Raw genomic sequence first — 9,291 nt, forward strand, 5'->3', positions numbered from 1 at the left:
TGCCTGTGAAAACTGGAAAGTATACTAGTGCCATGCAGGAAACTGAATCACTTCCATTTGAATAGTCTTCAGAAGATTCTGAAGATCACCTCACAGGAGAAGGTACCAGAAATTGATGTCTTTACTCAAACAAACTGCCAAGCATTCAAATGCTGCTTTAGACAGTGAAACTCCAAATGGCTAGCCACATTGTTTGAATGTAAAATTTATGCTTTCCAAAAAGATTGGTTTATGGAGAACTCACATAGGGCAAGCATTCATATTGTGGTCAGAAGAAACAATACAATGAAACTCTCAAGGTCTCTCTCAAGAACTTTGGAATTGATTGTGTGACATGGGAGACACTGGCACAGGACTGCTCAGCGTGGTATGCCCACATCCGAGAAGGTGCTATGCTTTATGAGTAAAGCAGAATTGAAACAACTCGAAGGAAACACCGGACATGGAAATTTGGAGATTCCACCCTAAATGTTCACATGGACTATTTGAGCCCACACTGTGGTAGAGTATTCCGAGCTCATATTGGTCTGATCAGTCAACCATATGCCTTGAAACTTGACTTTAGCATGGCGATATCTTTTTGGTCCTCTTCGAGAACAAAGCACAACAACCAACCAACCAAGATAGATAGAATTAAAGAGAAGTAAAAATTCAGAAAATGTATAATAAAAAAGATGAACTCGTTAAATGGTGAAAGAGATGGAGTAACAATGGAGAGAATATAAGCTCCACTGTTATGCTCAGGATGTTAAGAAAAGTCAAAATGTGTCCTGCAACATTGGGGTATGCCCAGTGTTAAGTTTAAGGAATACAGTAGATAAGAATGGGACAGGATCCATTAGCATGAATAGATTAGACCAGGTATGACTGTTATCTGAATATCTAGAAGAAACCTTCCAGAGGCAGTGGAGTATTTGATCTTTCATTCTTATGGTGGAAAGGAAGATAGAAGAAAAGTTCATGTTATCTATTTTATTATACAATTGTGGATTTGGCAGTTACTGCATTGGAACATGATTCTAAGTGCCTTCATTCCACTTTCCCCATTTAGACACATTAGATGAGTGATTAAATGGTATAATCTAAGAGCTGATTTGTCTGTCATGATGACTGTTAACATGAGTAAAAAAAAAAGAAAGAAAGAATAATATTTAAATGTTTTATAATGGAAATTTATTAAATATTAATTGCTTAGACTTTACTCTTTCAACTCAGTTTAATAAATCTATTTCCCTTCATTTCTTTCATTTAATTAAAATAATTGAAGGAGAAATGCAGGTTTATATTTGAATATTAATTATATTTCCCTCATATTCCAGTGCTTCATTAAAATGAAATTACCTTCAGGCATTTCTGAGGTAGAATGAAGGATATGCTTGAAATATTTGAGGTTCATTTTTTTATATTTATTATTTACATAATTGTTATACAACTGAGTTGCAATTAATGAGTAAAATCCATCTTCACTGATAGACTGAGATATGGCTAATTGTACAAATTTTCAAGAAATATAGCAGAGTAAAAGTGAATATCCATAGGTACAATCCTGAACACCTGGACTGGTAGTGCAATGTCTCCTTACTACTAGAATTACATATATTTCCCCCCTGAGAAAAGTGCTCAAATATACTTCTTTCCTGATTATTCTTATTTGCTTATTTTAACATATTCCTCATGTGAATTATTTAAAATGCAGAAGTTTTTAACCTATAAATAAAATTGTTTTCCATCTTTCAACATATTTATATATACACCTATGTATGTATGTACATGCATACATGCATATATACATGTATACACATGTATTTTAATTAAACATTAATTTTATTAGTCTTAGAATAAAGAAATAATAAGATAAATAAAGATATGTTTCTAAAACCCTTAAAATCTTCCATAAAGTGAGTTAGTCTCAAGGATCGGGAAGACTGTACAGTTTATAGACTGCCCAGGAACATTGGTCTTTTTCTTCATTTCTATTGCTGGGTATTTAATGTGCTGAAGGACTAAAAATTGCAAGTCTAAATAATGTGTTTGTGTGTGTGAATGTGTATGTGCCCATGTGTGTGATGGACTCCTTTGGTAATTGGGCAAAGCCTAGGTACCCTATATTCCTAGGAGTTTTCTTTTTGGGATCTTTTTCAGCAGGTGATAGGTGGATTCTTTCAACCTCTATTTTGCCCTCTGGTTCTAAAATATCAGGGAACTTTTCTTTGAGAACTTCCTGGAGATTGATTTCTAGGTTCTTACTTTGATCATGGCTTTCAGGTAGTCCAATAATTTTTAAATTATCTCTCCTGGATCTGTTTTCCAGGTCAGTGGTTTTTCCCATGAGATATTTCACATTGCCTTCTATTCTTTCATTTGTTTGTATCTGTTTAACAACATTTTGATTTCTCATAAAGTCATTAGCTTCTATTTGCTCCAGTGTAATTCTGAAGTAATGATTCTCCTCATTGAGCTTTTGATTCTTTTTCCATCTAGCAAATTTGGCTTTTTAAGGCATTCTTCTCCTCATTACCTTTTTGAGCCTCTTTTGCCATTTGAGTCAGTCTGTTTTATAAGGTGTTATTTTCCTCAGTCAGGCTGTTGACTCTCATTTCATAATTTTCTTGCATTGTTCTCATTTCTCTTCCCAATTTTTCCTCCACTTCTCTTATATTTTTCTTAAGGTCCTCTATGGCCTGTAACCAGCTGGTATTTTCCTTTGAAGCTTTTGGTGCAGCAGTTCTGACTTCACTGTCTTCCTTCTGTTCCATGCTTTGCTCCTTTTTGTCCCCCAAATAGGAGTGTAATGTTGGAATCTTCTGTCTGCTTTGTTTCCTTTGCCTGTTCATGTCACCCTCAGTCATTTGACCCCTGGGCTTTTTGCCACAGTAGGACTCTGCCACCAGACAGGGGAGCTTTTGTCTCAATCGCTGGGGTTTTCTCAGCTGCTGGAGGTATTAGATGGGTGCCGTCTCTGAGGTCTCCACACGCTCTGGCAAGCTGGACACTCACCCCAGGACCTCCACCCTAGACTGTAGTACAGATCCAAGAAGGTTAAAGCAAGAGTGATTACCCCTCAGACTGGTGCTTGGTCCCCCTACACTCTGCAGCCCAGGAGCTGAAGCTGCCACGTGTCACTGGCTGGCTGTGCCGGTATCTCAGCAGCTTCTCGCCCTGGGGGGCAAAAGCCACACACTCCCACTTACTGGGTCCCAAAGTCCAGCCTGCACTGACCTCTCACTTTGTTCTTCGCATCTATGTGTTGATAAATCTGGAAATGGCCACAGCTGCTGCTGATCTGAAGTCCCTATGGATGGCAGCTGGTCAGGCCTGCCCTGGGGCTAAAGCCTTGGTGTGCGGCTGGGCTCGGCTCCCATCGCACTGTGTTAGCTGATTTCTTCGGGCCTGCTGGGCTATTCTCAGCAGGAGGTTAGCTTCTCTGTGTCATTTTGTGGGTTCTGCAGCTCCAAATTTTGTTTAGAGTCCCCTTTTTACATGGATTGGTAGAAGCAGGAGCAGCAGGGATGTCCTTCTTCTACTCTGCCATCTTGACTCTTCCCCACCCCCCCCACAGCCTAGGTATCCTTTAATAAAAAAGTTTATATATGCATAAATAAAATGCACCGAATTATATAAGAAAGCAATTATACTGAAAGAAGTATCAAAATACTTTTAAATGGTTGATGGACACAAGTATAAGAACCCCTGAACTAAACAAAGTATAAATGACATAAAGAGGAGAGTCATTGAATAGGATCTTTGCATCATTAAGGATCCTATCCATAATTATGTGTAGTACCTACCAGAAGGTTAAATTCCCTTTAAAATAAAAAAAAATAATGGGCTTCATTTTGACATTTTTGTATCATATAATACAATTATTGATATAAACTTTAGCACCATACTGATTTGCAGTTATCTTAGCAATGTTAAACAAAGGAGTAATTGTTTCCTACTTTACTTATGCTTTGGGTTTTAGTAAACACTGGATTAGTGAGATTAATTATTTTGGATTTTTCCTTTATTTTGTTCCCCTTATTTACTTTTCTTTTTCCAGTATCAAATATGCTAGATAATTATTACCTCGTTAGATAGTTTGAATTGTAGAAGTACTATTCCCCTTCTGTTGCTCTGTTTATTTTATGCAATATTTCCTTTGATTTTTTCTATTCCTATAGAATAACCTCAGGAATAGTGCATACTAATAAATTTATACATTAATTAGTTGCATTGTCATTTTTAGTATACTGTGACCCTGAATTCTTGAAGATGACCAGCATCGTACAAAGAGGGCCAGATAGATCATGCAATTTTTCTGAGGTCTAGCAATGCTAAGCAAAGAGGACCCTAGCAAACAAAATATTTGCAACTAGGTAACACATTCTATATATTTTTTCTCCCTAGCACACCCAAAAGGGTTTTAAAGTATTCAAATGATTATTTGGAGGTATGAATCAATAGGATACAAACAAGTGTCATAAAAATCCATGAGGCAGTCATTACTAAAAAAGAGGTTACGCAATTTAGGCATTTTTGCACATGTACTCATTCATTATTAGGGTGACTCAGGCTATATGTCTCATTCAATCTTATTACAATCATAAAGCCAAATTGGATAATGCAACTATAAGAATACTTTACTGATCATTTATATATAGTGAGTGGCTAAACTGTCTCAGGTATTTCTCTTATTTCAATAATATTCTGGGAACAAATTTTAGTGCTACAGAACCCACAAAGTGACAGAAATAAACAAATCTCCTGCAGAAGGCATCCTGGCAGGCCTACAGGACGTGTCTATCACATCAGGCTAGGATAGGAACTCAGTTCCTTATGGATTGCATGGACCTAGATTCAAAGCACAACCTGACCAGAACAGATTTCAGGAGAGTGAATCACTGGCAGCTGTGGAAGTTTTCCAGACTTCTCAACCCATAAACACCAAAGAGAAAGTAAAAGGTCAATGGGGAACCCTGTTGATCCTGGGTGAGAAAGGAGCACAATCCAGCCCCTGCCCCTAGGGTGGTAGAAGTGAGAGTGACTGCAAGTGCTGCTGCTTCTGGCTCCAGACCTACAGATTGTAGGGGCCCAAGTGGCTGCTGTAATGGGAATGTAAATTTAAAGATCTTCCCTGCCCCTGGGCTAAAGTGCACCTGGAGCCTGGGGTGGGAGGCTTATTTTTCAGTAGATACTTTTTGATTGGGCAGTGGGTCAATAAGGTTGTTACATTCTCTGAGCCAGGAGAAGGCTATATAAGCCCTGATGTGTCGCTTTGTTTTGGGGCTCACTTTGAGAAGTGTTCTGTATTTTGGGAAGCCATTGTCCAGAGCCCCCCAGCTTTGAAACCCAGATGTTGAAACCCAGATGTTGATTGGGTATGGATGTAATGGTTGGACAGTTTGAAATCTGTCTAATTAATCTGTTTCTCTGTCTTGATAATTCTTTCTGTATATTCTGAAGTTCGGGGTGCTGACCTTTTTCCCCTGAAGTAGGTAAACGATACATGTTTGACCGATTAAAGTAAGCTTGTTAACCCATTTTGAGTTGCTTTCCTTTATCAAAGCAGATCCAAGAACCTGTATTAGCAGCAAACCCTGAGGATGCTTGGGGTGTTTGCTGCTACAGCTGCCCAGAGGGAATTTGCAAGAATCTCTTTGCTGGCACTGAGGCAGGATTCTCTTGCTTTGCCCTGTTTGGATCTGGGGTTCAATTCTGGGTGGTGGTCCTGGGGTAAGGAGCTCTGGTGTGGCAGAGTTGTTGAGTCTGAGGAGAGGGAATCCTCCTCACAGTTCCGAGTCAGGTGCCTGGAAAAAAAAAAAACAACAAAAGACAAAAACAAAACTCTGACAACAGCTGTGCAAAACCCCAGCAATTTAGGACACAGCACTCTCCACTCTGGAAGCAGAGTTCTACCATGGCAAAGAGCTCAAATGTCAAGTAGATAAATGACAATGATGCAAGAAAATAATGAAAAATGAGACAACAGCCATTGCACTGCTAACTTATTTTTAAAAGGTTTAAACTTTGCTATCAAAATATAAAGGTTTATGTTAAGAAAAGTAACCATGACATTGTGATCTTATAAGAAATACATCTAAATGATAATGAGCATGAAAAACTGATTAGATACTATGCTGATCAACAACAACAAAAACCAAAAAATTCTTGCTAGTATAGAACTTGGGTCATTAAATGTCTTATTCTAGATCCATACTCTAACATATTACAGAAACATATCAAATATCATAATGAACAATGAAAGTAAATGTTGGCAAGCTGATAGTGTTGCTATTATATTGAAGATTCTCAATAAAGCTAAATCTCCCACTTCAAATAAAGACAATTTAAAGAATTTTATGTTTGCTTCCAAGCATAATTTCATTTATATTTATTTATTTATTTGTGTTTTTTGGAGGGCAATTAGGGTTAAGTGACTTGCCCAAGGTCACACGGCTAGTTTTTTTGTGTTAAGTGTCTGAGGTTGGATTTGAACTCAGGTCCTCCTGACTCCTGGTGTGCTATTTCATGGGCCATCTCGCCTCCCCCAAGCATAATTTTAAAATAAGTAATTGTTGTATCTTTTATTACAAATGTTAAGGCTCTCTTCAACAGAATTTTGGCTCTTATTCCATTCATAAGCTGTTAATAGTGAAATGTTTGTTTCTCTCAAAAATATATTTTTAATTCCAAAAATACTCTTTTCAAAGAATAAATATGAGATATTTTGACAAGTAAAATTACAACAAAGATCAACTGAGGTAAATTTTCCAGGCAAGATAAGTTTAGTAAGAGTGACTTATATAACTGTTAATAAATTGTTTCGAACTGTTCTCCTTAGTTGGTTAGCAATGCTAATAGAACTGAAAAGACTTTAAGTGAGTAGTATTTATTGAGTTGATAAGCCTTAAAATAAGCTGTAGCTGAGGAAAGTGGCCTGGCCTTCAGGTGTAGCTAATCTCACCCTTTTCTGATAATTAAGTAATACTATGAAACTTAGCTGTCTTTTGTAATCTTGGCTAGAAAAATAAAAACACCAGAATAATCCCCCATTAGAAACTACTAAGCGGTCCCCTCTGGGATCAAATTGCCCCCAAATTTGATGAAGAATAGCAAAGACAGGAGGGTTATTCCCTGAGGAGGGACCAGCCCAAACTGGTTCTTCTGTGCATGGATAAACAGAAGTGAGGGGCCAAATTTAAATTGGATGGTGAGTTAATGCCCCAGGAGCTAGCAGGGATCACATTCCTCAACCATGCTTTTAGTCTCAACTAAAGTCACAAAATTATTTTTTACATAATACCTAATCAATAGATGCAACCTAAGGATTCCCATGCTTCCTTTAACACAGTACATTATCTTCATGATATCTACATTCCTAAATTCTTAAAAGAATTTTTTAATGGAGGATTATAAGATTTAGAACTAGAAGGAATCATAGAGAAGATATGATCTAAACCACTTCATTAAAGATGAGGAAATTGAGATCCAGAAACATAATGGCAAGCCCTGAAATTATACTTTAGTAGTTCCTGTCTTCATTATGATTCCCCCCCCCCACACACACACTAAACCATGCTGTTTTATTTTAATTCCAGAGATATGATTATCTTCAAATACTACCAGCATTTTGACTGTTGGATATTTGAGTAAAATTCAAATTTATTCAGTTTCATTGAGTTTTAAGAAATTTCTAAAAGTACTTCTCTACTCTCACCCATGAGAGCCAACTGGGGACTTATGGTCTTTGAAGGTCCATGAAATATGATGTAGCCTCGTGACTTGGCAAATGATATTTTTCCATGACTCCTAAATTGTGGGCCACAAGCTAAACATAAAAGACTAAACCTATCATTTTTTTCCTCCATGTATTAGATATTCAAGAAATATTCTACCATTTCATCTGAAGATATGATTAGACATAACCAGCTAAGTGTGTCCCTTATAGGGGGAAAATATCAAAAGTAATTTTCTGGCTACAGTTATTCTAGCAGTAATGGAAACAATGAACATCCTCCTGCATGCAAGAAGGAAAATAAGATTGATCATACAATAAAACCATCTACATATGGTGATTTTTCAGCTAGGTTTAATTCATTTCCTCTGGGTGGAAATTATTCTCATCAGCTTTACATGTTAACAATTTATGATTGTAAATGCACTAATATTATGTTTCCTCCTTCTGACAGAGGTAGGGACCTTATCTTCATATACTACTCACTTCATATAATACTTAGCGAAGTGTCATGCTTTATGGAAAGCAGCATAGATTGTTTAGTTTTAGAAGTTTGCCCAGAATATTGATGTAGATATTGTCATTTTACTTTCACAGTTCAATGGGGAAAAACAAAAAATATGAATTTTTTGCATCTGGGAAAACAAATTCTCAGTGATTGGCAAATTGTGTTAGCCATCAAAAAACAAGATTAAGAACAAATTGTATTTCCTTCATAATAGTTGTATGAAAGTTGGTTTTTACCAGCTATTAAACACAGCAGAGAAGATAGTCTGATCAATAATCATCATGTCACTTTTGATAAGAAACAACTATTGCATGTAATTTCAATTCCAAGTAATTACAGTTTGTAGTGGTTAAGCAGCAAGCACATGTGCGTAATTGACTCTTCACCCAGGGTATCATTACAGGTTATTAGATGTCTATAAAGTGCAGGTGGTTGTCACAGATGTTTTGGTGCTATTATTGAAGTCATGTACTACCTAGGATATATAGCCCCATGTTGCAGCCATATGAGTACATAAATTTATGAAAGTATCATCTCCTGAATGATACATTCTGCTTATGAATGTTTTCAGTGGAGTCAGATAACTCTAAAAAATTAAATCCAATGAAAATAAAAACAATTTAATTGTGGTCCCTGGAAGAATGCATCCCTCATATTCACAAACACATTATAAATTGTACTAGTCCAAAATGTAAAATGCACAGAAAAGGTGACAGCAAAATCAAGGTTTATGACTCCCTTGACAGCATATGAGGAAGTAAGGGAAAATGACAGAACAGAACATATCCAGAAGGAACATAAATTTTGTCAGGCATTGTAGAAACTGGGATTTATAAAAAAAAAATCCATATTGAGGAATTGTTAATTCCCTTCCTTTCAAATGTCAGAAGGATAACTATTTAAGAATTAGAACAAAGATAGAGAGATAGAGCTCCTCCAGATGTATTTTTATCTATCTATAACTTTATATCTCTATCTAGGTATATCAGTATTTATATCTACATGTTTATATGAATCTATCTATCTATCTATCTATCTATCTATCTATCTATCTATCTATCTATCT

The 9,291-nt window shown here is 36.5% G+C and overlaps 1 pseudogene; it reads left to right on the forward strand.

Annotated features, from left to right (window-relative positions):
- Positions 1-476: 476 nt before the first annotated feature.
- The window catches only part of LOC138171801 (ribose-phosphate pyrophosphokinase 2 pseudogene), a 20,529-nt pseudogene continuing 11,714 nt past the window's right edge, over positions 477-9,291 (forward strand).

The sequence above is a fragment of the Petaurus breviceps genome, unplaced genomic scaffold (assembly GCF_028583685.1).
Source record: "Petaurus breviceps papuanus isolate PSGF00001 unplaced genomic scaffold, PetGlider_PUasm1.0 47, whole genome shotgun sequence".
NCBI lineage: Eukaryota > Metazoa > Chordata > Mammalia > Diprotodontia > Petauridae > Petaurus > Petaurus breviceps.